Below are 13,571 nucleotides of genomic sequence, written 5' to 3' on the forward strand. Positions count from 1 at the left end.
GCACCCCCTTGCGACTTTGACTATGCCAACACGAGATGCAATGTGTATAAGGCAGTTAGGAAGCTCAAGCTACGCAAGTTTTATGCCATAAAAAACAAGGATGGAGCAATATCAGATACGGAATTAACAGTCGAGACCGAGCAACCTGAAGCATCACAAGGGACTCGTATCCTAAGGGAGCTCTGGGAAACTGAAGGAATGGGATATGATGTAACCCCTAACACCAGTGAAACTAACAAGGGGATAGATGGGAGTGGTAACAGAATAACAACAACCACACAATTCAGGGCCCCATCAACATTCTACCCCATCCTGTTAAGAGACAATAAAGATATTTTCCAGGAAAATGTTGTAGCGGATTTAAAGAAGTTGCAAATCCAGACGGGGGGCACTAAGCGCAGATATTCAGCCCAGCTACAGCAATATAAGGCATTGACTGATAAACTGAACAAGGAAAAAAATATGTGGTAATCAGAAGCAGTGACAAAGGGGGAAATGTTGTCCTCATGACAAAAATAAACTATGACAAAGAGGCTTATAGCCAACTACATGACTACTCATGCTACGAGAAGATTAACAACCGTGAGCTCCTGACCATCAAAGAAGAATATAATCGCAAGCTATGTAAGTGGCGGTCAGCCAAACTCATTACTGACACTGAATTTGACTATTTAAAGGTTGAATACCCTGTCACACCTATCCTGTATTTTATACCCAAAATACACAAGGACCCCATCCATCCACCTGGAAGGCCAATAATATCAGCACAGGGGAGCCTTCTTGAACATACCTCAATCTATATTGATTATTTTTTGCAAGGTTATGTCCAGCAGTTGGGGTCATATATACGTGACACAGGGGATTTTCTAGTAAAAATCAAGGAAGTACAGATTCAGGAGGGGGATTGGCTGATAGCACTGGATGTAACAGCATTATACACCAGTATCTCACATAGTGATGGTCTTGATGCAACACGTTATTATCTATCCAGAAGGGAACCAGGCAATGAAAAGCACACTAAAATGCTGTTGGACATGTTAAATTTTTGTCTCACAAACAATGTGTTTTTGTTTAATCAACAGTTGTACCGCCAAAAACAGGGGGTAGCAATGGGGGCCAGTTTCTCTCCAAGCTACGCATGTTTGCACATGGGAGCTTGGGAGGAACTGGTCCTCGGCCTTGGGTACCAGCACATCATTAGGAACAATCTTGTGGCATGGTTCCGCTTTATAGACGACCTGTTCGTCATATGGAGAGGAAGTCATGAGGAGGCCCTTAAATTTATTGAGGATATTAATGACAACCCCCTCAATCTCAGATTCACTGCGACACTCAGTCAGGAAAACGTTACCTTTTTAGATGCTGAGCTCTACATCAAGGGGGGTCGTTTGGAATCTAGGGTCTACAGAAAAAAGACAGCTGGCAACAGCATTTTACATGCTGCTAGCGCTCACCCGGTTCATCTCATTTCCAGTATCCCATATGGGGAAATGCTGCGATTAAGACGCAAATGCAGCAACCCCGTGGATCTGGAGCAGGCACAAAATGAGAGGAGGGATAGATTCCTTGAAAGAGGATACTCCAAAAAATTGATCGACAAAGCTGTGCAAAAATCCATGAATATGAGTAGAGAGGAGCTCCTTATCAGGAAAGCGGACAGGGAGCCTACCAGGCAAGATACATCTAAACCTGATAAAGTTGAGCCTGAATGCTTCAGACTTATAACAGGATTCACTAAACAACACCATCAGATAAGAAAAATAGTGAATAAACACTGGCCCATTGTACTGAGGGACAATGTGATAGGCAAAAGTCTGCCAAAGTCTATTTCTTTAACCTTCAGTAGAGCCCCCTCTTTGAGGGATCACATTGTCAAAACTAACCCAGATCCCTTTACTAAAACAGAGTGGTGGCAAAGGAATAGAGGATTCTACAACTGTAAAATCTGTAATGCATGATTTCATGGTGAAAACACCAAAACATACAAGGATGGGTTTACAGGGAAAGAACATTTGATAACCCAAGTACTAACATGCAAGACAGAATACGCAATATATGTTTTGCGCTGTCCTTGCGGTTTGCAGTATGTGGGCAGCACCAGGAATGCTGTCCATAAACGCATTTTACAACATCTGCGAGCGATAACTAATATGGACAGCACATATCCAGTAGCACGCCATTTCAAGGACCATCACCAAAGTAACAACAGTGGTCTTAGATACTGGGTTATCGATTCGGTCATCAATACTAAAAGGGGTGGAGATAGGGAAACCAGACTTAGAAAGCTGGAAACGAAATATATCCTCCTGCTCAATACTAAGGTGCCCCATGGGTTGAATGTGACAGAAGACCTCCACACTTGCTTGCTCTAGAAGACTTAATTTATCAGGAGTGTGCGCTCTCCCCCCCGAGGATAATGTCCAAGGCAATCACCCGGCTGGGAGAAGGCTGGGACAGATCCCGAGGGGGCTGCGAGCATACACAAATTATAGTGATTTCTATTGTAAATGTTATGCTGCTTTGAGAACATTTTATGTTTTTGTCATTATTTTTCACTGTGCACTGTTTTTTAACCTGGTTAAGAACCATCAAGACGAAATACACTGTAAGGATTTCTTAACATAGGGTTTTTCATTATTTTATTTTTAATTTTTGGTTTTGGGTTCTGGGTCTTTTTTGGACCTGTATTATTATTATTTTCACTCGTTCCATAACAAATAGTATTGAGACATGGTAACTATGGCACCCATATAGTAGTCTATATTACTGATTCATGTGACTTATTTGAAATGCGATACCATTTGAATTCCGTCTATGATTAGAAACTGCAATGCAAATTGCTGAATGATAATAGAAACTGATAAATTAACTCTCCTCCTCATTAGAAATCATTATATTTGTAAAAATGCACTGTTTACAAGTGACTCAGATTAGGACCGAGGAATATTGTAATATGCGTATTTGCACAAATATTGCCAATTTTGCACATTCTGTCGGAATAAGGCACTTTAAAGCACATTTTGCACTTTGAAAAATTAGCACATAGCACTTTATATGGATTCAGCCATTAATCCGAGATTCCTAAATTTAGAATAAAAATCAGAATCTAAATTTACAAATATTAAGAGACATGTGGTAGGAGATGTATATACTTGTAAATAAGGTTTCTTTTAGACGGATATGTACAATAGATATGTGTATTTTACCATGATTTTTTAAATGAATTCCATTTATAATTAAAGTCACAGTGAATATTGAATCTGTACAGAATATTGAATGTATGGATTTTTTACAAATGTATTTTACATCTATTTAGAAAATTGAAGTATAAACAGAGTTGGGTGCATTACATAGTATGTCTTCTATGTCTACTAGTAAGTTTGCACAGGTGATTTGAGTTGACCACTTGCTTTCACTTTAAAAGGTGTACCTTGCATTGAAAACGCTGTCATGTGATCAAGGCTCCGCTGAGCCGAAACGTCTGTGACTCTTTCTGCCAAATAAAGATCTGTGAAGCACCTCGAGGTCCGTGTCCGGAGTCTGCTTGCTGGCTGTGCGAGCTGTGCGAGCTTGGAGACAAACGGAGTTCAGGATATATATATATATATATATATATATATATATATATATATATATATATATATATATATATATATATATATATATAAGGCACAAAAGTTCGGCTGACCCAAGCCTCAAGTCCGGCGGGCACACGGCAGAGGTAGCCACCCCCTCTATATCGAACACACTGTCACCCCGAAGAGAACTCACAGGATTCACGTGGAGTTACCAACAAAGGAGCCGTGGCCACAATTATCTCAGTGCAAAGAAGTTTATTCAGGCACGATGTCCAACGCGTTTCGGAGTTGTAGTCACTCCTTCATCACGGGCAATAAACATTGTTGAAGTGCAAGTAAATGAAGTGAAAGAAAGTCACATGATCATGAATATGGATAACAGACTTCCTCACAGGGGATATGACTGTGTTGTCGTCTCGGTAACTAAAATATATCAAACATTCACTGTGCGAAGTAGTGCTATAATTCATGATAAACATTATTATTTAATCAGAAATTGTAATCCTCTACGTTAAAAATAAAATAATTTAACAAAAGCAAAGGTAGTCACGTGGTTGCTTCAAAACGTAATGTACATTGCAAATGCTGCATAATCGGTCTTAATCATGCCTAAATTATTGATCTATGATTGTAAACAGTCAATAACCATATTAAATGCTAGCAGTATTGAAAAGCATAATTACGCTAATGTACAGGCGCGAACTCACGATTCCCGTGCAGTTCAAAAATTCATGCGCCCGCGGTTTCCTTGAGCTATGTGATACCGTGTTAATCTCGGCGATTATGTTGGTGCTATGATATCCCCACTAACAATCAGAATACTCAGCCAGTGCTTGCTAAGGTAGTAATGCAAATAACAAAGGTTGCATTGCCCATGTGGGCTTAAAATACATCCTAAAGGACAATCCACCGCATAATCAAGCAACGTATGTAGACATTGCTCCATTGTATGATAGTATAATCAACAGTATGAACGCGGCTGTGCTGTTACAAATCAATTCAAACATATTTTGTATTGCCCCAGTGGGGTCAGGTCAAAATTGTTCATGATCTTATGGCTTTCCATATAGGCCATTGTGACTAGCCAAGTCTGACATTTTAAAGAATATGAAATATATTCGTTTGTTCTTCACAGTAGGGAGAGCACTAATACATCTGTAAAAAAACAGAGACGAAACGTGGATTAAAACCAAACAAGTGACTTAGTGCATATAGTGTTGAATTAACAAGTTTAAAAAACAACATCATACGGATACTTCAATTTGCAATGCAGCAATAGGACAACTAGATATATAAATGCGCTGACAATGCCTCATCCTTATTGAGACCATTTGGTGCCAAAGTGTTGAAACGAATAATGAGTTTAGATTTTAGGCATCTCAAGCTGAATTGAGAGCTTCCCTGTCCTCACTCTTCCCTGTCCTTTGGGTATCTTAGCGCTCTACTTTGACCGCATTTTGTGCTTGTGTTAGGCGCTTCACTAAGAGTGTAGCGCTCTACTTTGATTGCATTTTGTGTTCGTGTTAGGCGCTTCACTAAGAGCGTAGCGCTCTACTTTGATTGCATTTTGTGTTTGTGTTAGGCGCTTCACTAAGAGCGTAGCGCTCTACTTTGATTGCATTTTGTGTTTGTGTTAGGCGCTTCACTAAGAGCGTAGCGCTCTGCTGTTCTGCCACATCGCAGCGCTCTGCCCTCACGCTTGTGCATTGCTAAGTTTTACTTTATATGTCCTGTGCTGCATTCATTGCGAAACGCTGTGCTGGCTTTGAGCATTTATTCATTTGTGCCTCCCAATTTTAATAGCGCTATACTGGTCGCTATTTTGGATTGATAAATTACTTTGTGCCTGACCTGTCCTATTTTCGCTTCCCTTTTTGCTGCCATCTTGTTGTTGTTGTGCCTGATAGCCCGTCCCTCCACCCCGCTCCTGCCTCCCAGCTGCCCCTCCCTCGCACTGGTATGTAACTTCGTGACGTAGTTGGAAGCGCTGTTACCGTCCTGACTACAATCAGAAATGGTCGCTCCCCACGCTTCCCTGTCCTTTGGGTATCTTAGCGCTCTACTTTGACCGCATTTTGTGCTTGTGTTAGGCGCTTCACTAAGAGCGTAGCGCTCTACTTCGATTGCATTTTGTGTTCGTGTTAGGCGCTTCACTAAGAGCGTAGCGCTCTACTTTGATTGCATTTTGTGTTTGTGTTAGGCGCTTCACTAAGAGCGTAGCGCTCTGCTGTTCTGCCACATCGCAGCGCTCTGCCCTCACGCTTGTGCATTGCTAAGTTTTACTTTATATGTCCTGTGCTGCATTCATTGCGTAACGCTGTGCTGGCTTTGAGCATTTATTCATTTGTGCCTCCCAATTTTAATAGCGCTATACTGGTCGCTATTTTGGATCGATAAATTACTTTGTGCCTGACCTGTCCTATTTTCGCTTCCCTTTTTGCTGCCATCTTGTTGTTGTTGTGCCTGATAGCCCGTCCCTCCACCCCGCTCCCGCCTCCCAGCTGCCCCTCCCTCGCTCCACCCCTCCCACTATCCACATATGACAGGCGTATTTGCGCGCAGCGTTCAGGCGCAGCAGTCGCGCCCCATGCGCGCCGAAGGTGCGCCAAAGGTAAGCCCGTCTACGTCCGTCCGTGCCTGGGCCGCGCCCAGCGCCAGACCCCCTGGCCCCCGCAAACCCATATGACGCTGCAACCCTTTCAGCCCTTAACCCCGGCCGTCCACCAAACTGCCACCAAGCCGCTCCTGGACACACCCATGGACCCTTCACATGTCACTCCTGCAAGTTCGACTGCATCAAGACCGACACCAAATCCACAAACACCAAACAGAGATCCGATACTAACCACCTGAAGTGCATCTTGCTCAACACCCGCTCGGTTCACAAACACGCCATCGACCTCTGGAATCTACTCGACACCATTTCTCCAGACATCGCCTTCCTAACAGAAACCTGGATGAATGCCTCATCAGCTCCAGACATCACCATAGCCATCCCGGAAGGCTACAAGATCATCCGAAAGGACCGCACCAACCAAACAGGAGGAGGCCTCGCCATCGTCCATAAGAACTCCATCTGCGTCTCAACCAGCTCAGACGACAACCTCGCTATCGCCGAACACCTTCACTTCCAGATCCACACCGATCCCAAGACCACACTCAGTGGCACACTCCTCTATAGGCCACCAGGACCCCGTACACAATTCAGTGAAGACATCACTGACTTCATCACCCCACACGCCCTCCCCTCCGAGGAATACATTCTACTGGGAGACCTCAATTTCCACTTGGAAAAGAGCAACAACAGTAACACCACCACCCTTCTGGACAATCTCGCCAATCTCGGACTCAAACAACTTGTAAACACCCCCACCCACTATTCAGGACACACACTCGACCCTATCTTCACCTCCAGCAAGTACATCTCCTTCAATCACACCACAGCTCTCCATTGGACGGACCACAGTTGCATCCACTTCAACTACAAAAAGACCACGATCCACAACCACCCTCAACCAACTCTGCGAAGAAACTGGAACAAAATCACCATCGACCAGATCTCCACATCACTTCTTCAAAACCCTCCTGCATATTCGTCGAACCCTAACCAAGCAGCCATCAACCTCACACAATGGTTAACCCACAGCGCCGACAAACTAGCACCCTTGAAAAAACATCAAATCAAGCTAGGCAGCAAAAACGCTCCCTGGATCAACGATGACCTTAAGAAATCCAAGAAACTCTGTCGTTCCCTTGAGAAAGCCTGGAAAAAAGACCCAAACACTTCCACCCAAGCCGCCTTCAAAAATGCCACCCGCAAACACCACCAACTAATCCGGACAACCAAGAAATCAGCACTCAAAGACCGACTAGACAACAACGCCCACAACAGCAAGGAACTATTCAACATCGTCAAAGAATTCACCAACCCCACCCCCAGCTCCAACGACATCACCCCCTCACAAGTCCTCTGCGACTCCCTCGTCTCATTCTTCCATGACAAAATCGCTGACATTCATAACAGCTTTGACAACCAACCCGGAGACCAGTCCACCCCTCTCACCTCCGAACCAAAACCCCCCCCGAATAACCTTTACGACTGGGACTCAATCACCACTGAAGACACCATTCGCCTGATGAACTCCATCCACTCAGGATCCCCAACAGACCCATGCCCCCACCACATCTTCAACAAAGCAAACTCCATTATTGCACCCCATCTCCGAGATGTCATCAACTGCTCCCTCAACTCCGCCACATTCCCAGAAAGCTGGAAACACGCCGAACTCAGCGCCCTTCTGAAAAAACCGACAGCAGACCCCACCGAACTCAAAAACTACCGCCCCCATCTCGCTCCTCCCATTCCCTGCCAAAGTCATTGAGAAAGCCGTCAACAATCAGCTCGCCGCCTTCCTCGAAACCAACAAATCCCTCGACTCCACACAGTCCGGCTTCCGAGCCAAACACAGCACCGAAACCGCCCTCATCGCAGCAACAGACGACATTCGAACACTACTGGACAACGGAGACACAGTCGCCCTCATCCTCCTTGACCTCTCGGCAGCCTTCGACACAGTCTGTCATAGCACCCTTATACAACGCCTCAACAACATCGGAATTCAAGGAAAAGCTTTGGACTGGATCATCTCGTTCCTCGCTGGAAGAACTCAGAGAGTCCGCCTCCCACCTTTTAAGTCAGAGGCCACCGAAGTCATCTGCGGCGTCCCACAAGGATCTTCTCTCAGCCCTACCCTCTTCAACGTATACATGAGCCCCCTCGCCACCATCGCATGTATAAACACAACCTCAACATCATCTCCTACGCTGATGACACCCAACTGATCCTCTCACTCACCAAAGACCCAAACACCGCCAAAACCAACCTACACGAAGGGATGAAAGAAGTAGCTGAATGGATGAAGCACAGCCGTCTTAAACTGAACTCGGACAAAACGGAAGTCCTCATCTTAGGTACATCCCCTTCCGCCTGGGACGACTCTTGGTGGCCAGCGGCCCTAGGAAAAGCACCCATACCGACGAACCACGCACGGAACCTGGGCGTCATCCTGGACTCCTCACTCTCGATGACCAGACAAGTCAACGCCGTTTCATCATCATGCTTCAACATCCTTCGAATGCTCAAAAAAACATTTTGCTGGATCCCCACCGAAACTAGAAAAACGGTCACCCACGCACTGGTCACAAGCCGACTGGACTACGGAAACACCCTGTACGCCAGTACCACCGCAAAACTTCAGAAAAAACTCCAACGCATCCAAAACGCTTCAGCCAGACTCATACTAGACATCCCCCGCAAAGACCACATTTACGGTCACCTGAAAGACCTTCACTGGCTCCCCGTCAACAAGAGGATAACGTTAAGTCTCCTCACCCACGCACACAAAGCCCTCTACGAACTTGGACCCGATTGCCTCAACACGCGCCTTTCCTTTTACACCCCCACCCGCCAATTGCGTTCGTCCAACCAAGCCCTTGCCGCTGTTCCGCGCATACACAAAGCCACCATGGGGGGAAGATCCTTCTCCTACTTAGCGGCAAAAACCTGGAATTCCCTTCCCATCCACCTCCGCCTTACTCAAAACCACCTAGCCTTCAGAAAACAGCTTAAAACCTGGATATTCGATAAGTAAATCTCCCCCCTTCCTCAAGCGCCTTGAGACCCTCTGGGTATGTAGTGCACTATATAAGTGTTGACTTGACTTGACTTGAGATCAATAATTTAGGCATGATTAAGACCGATTATGCAGCGTTTGCAATGTACATTACGTTTTGAAGCAACCACGTGACTACCTTTGCTTTTGTTAAGTTATTTTATTTTCAACGTAGAGGATTACAATTTCTGATTAAATAATAATGTTTATCATGAATTATAGCACTACTTTGCACAGTGAATGTTTGATATATTTTAGTTACCGAGACGACAACACAGTCATATCCCCTGTGAGGGAGCCTGTTTTCCATATTCATGATCATGTGACTTTCTTTCACTTCATTTACTTGCACTTCAACAATGTTTATTGCCCGTGATGAAGGAGTGACTACAACTCCGAAACGCGTTGGACATTGTGCCTGAATAAACTTCTTTGCACTGAGATAATTATGGCCACGGCTCCTTTGTTGGTAAATCCACGTGAATTCTGTGAGTTCTCTTCGGGGTGACAGCGTGTTTGATATACATATATATATATATATATATATATATTCACTGAAAAAAACCATAGGTTATAGACCATATATAGTTAGGAATTTGCATTTACAAAACCTTGAAAATTCCCTGAAAAAACCATTGGTTATAGACCATATATAGTTAGGGATTAGCATTTTCAAAACCTTAATTTACTCGCACAAAACCATAGAAATTCGCATATATAGTTAGTTGCAATAACTATATATCGCGCACCCGCAATCCACTGCTGATGATGTCACATATTACATCATTCATGACATGCTCTTGCAGTGAGGTGCCTCACACGACGTTTCTTTTTACACCACTTTATTTGGTAGGCAGCAGGAAGAAAGGTTTGCTTTCCCAAGTTAAAATTTGCATTATTTCAGAGCCATAGCGCCAAACGCGTTTCTGGAAGTTCATTTCCCTTGCTCACTGGCAGGCTTTGTGACGGAGGAACAGCTGCTCGGAATCACCGCATTGATTTATAGTCCTTCCCCCACCAGTTTGGGACAGGCAAAAGCTGAGCAGGGAGAATGTTTCTGCTCTGAACAAGTACCCCGACGGAATTGGAAAATGATGTTTAAACTGTGAAAATTACGAGGAGGAATGGCAGCGCCTACTAAAGGTTAAAAACTACACTTACCAGCGTGCAACTGCTGCCGATCCCCGGTGTGGGGAAGGACTATAAATCAATGCGGTGATTCCGAGCAGCTGTTCCTCCGTCACAAAGCCTGCCAGTGAGCAAGGGAAATGAACGTCCAGAAACGCGTTTGGCGCTATGGCTCTGAAATAATGCAAATTTTAACTTGGGAAAGCAAACCTTTCTTCCTGCTGCCTACCAAATAAAGTGGTGTAAAAAGAAACGTCGTGTGAGGCACCTCACTGCAAGAGCAGTTTTGTTGTCGGATATATATATATATATATATATATATATATATATATATACAAACCAAATCTCCTCCCATGAAAGTAGACAAGGGGACACGGCGGGGGCTCTGAAGGCTCCGTTTATTTAAAACCCGGCATGACGCGTTTCGGCGACTGCCTTTTTCAAATGCCTCGGGTGTTCTGGGGTCTCAATTCACTCTGTGTATGCCCTCCTCCTAAAGTAGTGTGGGGCACACCTGACTCACATAAATTCACGGACACTCAAGCTGTTCAGTCTTCCGAGACTTCAAGTCCCAGCATGCAGTTAGTCCGTGGCGCTAATGAGTGTTCTTGTCAGCCTTTGTTGTTTTGTTGTTACATACTCCAAGTGAGAGGCTGAATTATGTGCTTCAGGCTGAAACCTTCACACAGTGCTGGCCAATAGACAGTTTCTCCGCCCTCACTTCCAACCGCCTTCTTCCCCACTGGCAGCGTGCCTGGAGGCGGTGGTTCAAGTAACTGCGTTCTCTCCATATGTTATGGTCTGTCATCGACAGCAGGTTCACTGTTTCCCGGGGATGGGCGGTGATCCAGGTGAGTAGCCATTGACACCGTGGATACTTAAGGAAGGGTCCCCTTAGCGTGTCAGTGGCAACACGCAATATATGCAAACCAAATGTCCTCCCGTGAAAGTAGACAAGGGGACACGGCAGGGCTCTGAAGACTCCGTTTATTTAAAACCCGGTATGACGCGTTTATATGTGTGTGTGTGTGTGTTTTATAGTAGTTAATCTAAAGAATTAAGCAAAAACAAATATGTAACGTATCATACATAATTGTTATAATTGTTTTATATTATACATTTATGTAAATTAAATTTTTGTGAGATTTATTTTATTGACATATTAATGGTATATGTTAAATATGTAACATTTGCTACTTTATTATATATATATATATATATATATATATATATATATATATATATATATATATATATATATATATATATATATACATATATATATTACATCCTAGAGTAGAAAGTAATATTCAAGAAATTTCCCCTACTTTGAACATATGTGACGAAATAGATTGTTCCAGTAAAACTTGTAGGTTCATTTCAACCTTCAGTAGGCAATCTAAGACAATCAGAAAAATTGTAAATAAGGAATGGCCAATAGTGATGACTGATGGTATCTTAAAAGATATGTATACAAATAAGCCCAATTTTACTTTTCGTAAAGCCCACTCAATGAAATCTGACTTGGTGAAAACCAGTCCTGAGACTTTTTGCAAAGATAACTGGCTTTCATCCCGCAACGGCTTTTTTAAGTGCTCCTCTTGCCGAGCCTGTAAATTTGGCTCCGATACAACATCATACACAAGCGCATTTTCAGATCGGCCCATAAAGATAAAAGGGTATTATACCTGTAAAACTGAGTATGCTGTATATATTTTAACTTATGTTTGCGGATTAAGATACGTCGGAAGCACCAAGCTTCCGGTACAAGCTATATGGCTGAGATACCCGCCACCCCCTCTCAACACAATCCCCAAAAAGGAGGGAAACCGGAAACAGTTCTTGAAGTTTTTGGAAGAGGGAGGGAGTGACCCTCCCCGGCCGTATTTATTAAAACAAAAAATTAAACGTTAAACAGTTCATATTAATGTACAATTTCATAACCACATTGCGATGTTTGGCTAACCTTAACAGATTCTCTAATACAGAGGTTCTCCTAGCCGAACTACCAACCTGCAAAACATTTTCTTGAAATAATGAAATTGTACATCCTAACGTTTAAGGGCCAACGGCAAGGTCGTAACCGGTGTCAAGATCCCTAACCAGAAATACCCCCCCCACTTGGGAGGGGCGACAGCACTGAGGCGTACCCCACGTGCAACTACCAATTTCCCTTTGACTTGTCGGGGGCGCCAATAAACTCGACGCCACTTAAAGGTCGTTCGAGGACTCGTGTGAGTATCTAGAAGGTAGCGTAGACCTCCCCCCAAACCCCACACACTTACCACATCTGCCGTCGCAGACGTCACTGGCCCCGGGAAATTCCCCAGGAGGGGGCTGTAACCCCTCCTACACAGGAAGGGGCCTTGACCGCCTTTCCTTTCCTTCCGGCGGCCTCTCCTTAGACAGGACCGCCTCCCCGTTGAGGGGCCAATGGCCACCTCTCCCGGGCGCTCCCATCCGTGTTGGGTGACGCCCACTCATAGGGATCTTCCAATTACTGCTCACCGATCATGACCTTACCGCCTACCAAATAAATACGACAATGCTACCTAAACCAACAATCCATTGGCCACTATGACCCGAATAGGCATGCTTATAACGGACACAAAGCAGAAAATCTTAATCCCAGAACATCAAAACTTCGTCCAACTTTATTACATACTCAATATCAACATGATAATACCAACGGACACAAAACAGAATATCTTTAATCTCAGAACATACATAAACGGCCAACTTTATTACACACTCAATATCAACATGCTAATGCCACAACCTGTAAACGAAAAATTAGAAGTATCGAACCATCTTAAAACAACTAGCTGTCCTCAGGGGCTGGTGGGTGGGTCAAAATTGGCTCTTCGTTCCGTCTCGAGCTCACGTGCAGCGAGGAGGTGCAGCTTCAGAGCACAGGAACAAGAGGATGTCTTCCGGTCTTGCGTCCCTTTTTATCCGTCTTCAGGGCGGGCGTAAACCCGCCCCTGCCTGCCCCGAGGGCGTGGCCAGCTGCGTCAGTGTCTAGGCCAGCCCACTCCAGGGCGGGAAAGAGCGCGCCCCGGCTACGCCGCTACGGGCATACCAGCCGAGCCGCGCCTCCCGCCCAAAATGGCTTCCCGGGGGGTTCGAGGTACTCTGCCATAAGTTCGGGGGGACCGAGTGGTCGCCCCTTTCCATATGGCTGAGATACCCG

This window comes from Lissotriton vulgaris, chromosome 7 (genome assembly GCF_964263255.1).
Source record: "Lissotriton vulgaris chromosome 7, aLisVul1.2, whole genome shotgun sequence".
NCBI lineage: Eukaryota > Metazoa > Chordata > Amphibia > Caudata > Salamandridae > Lissotriton > Lissotriton vulgaris.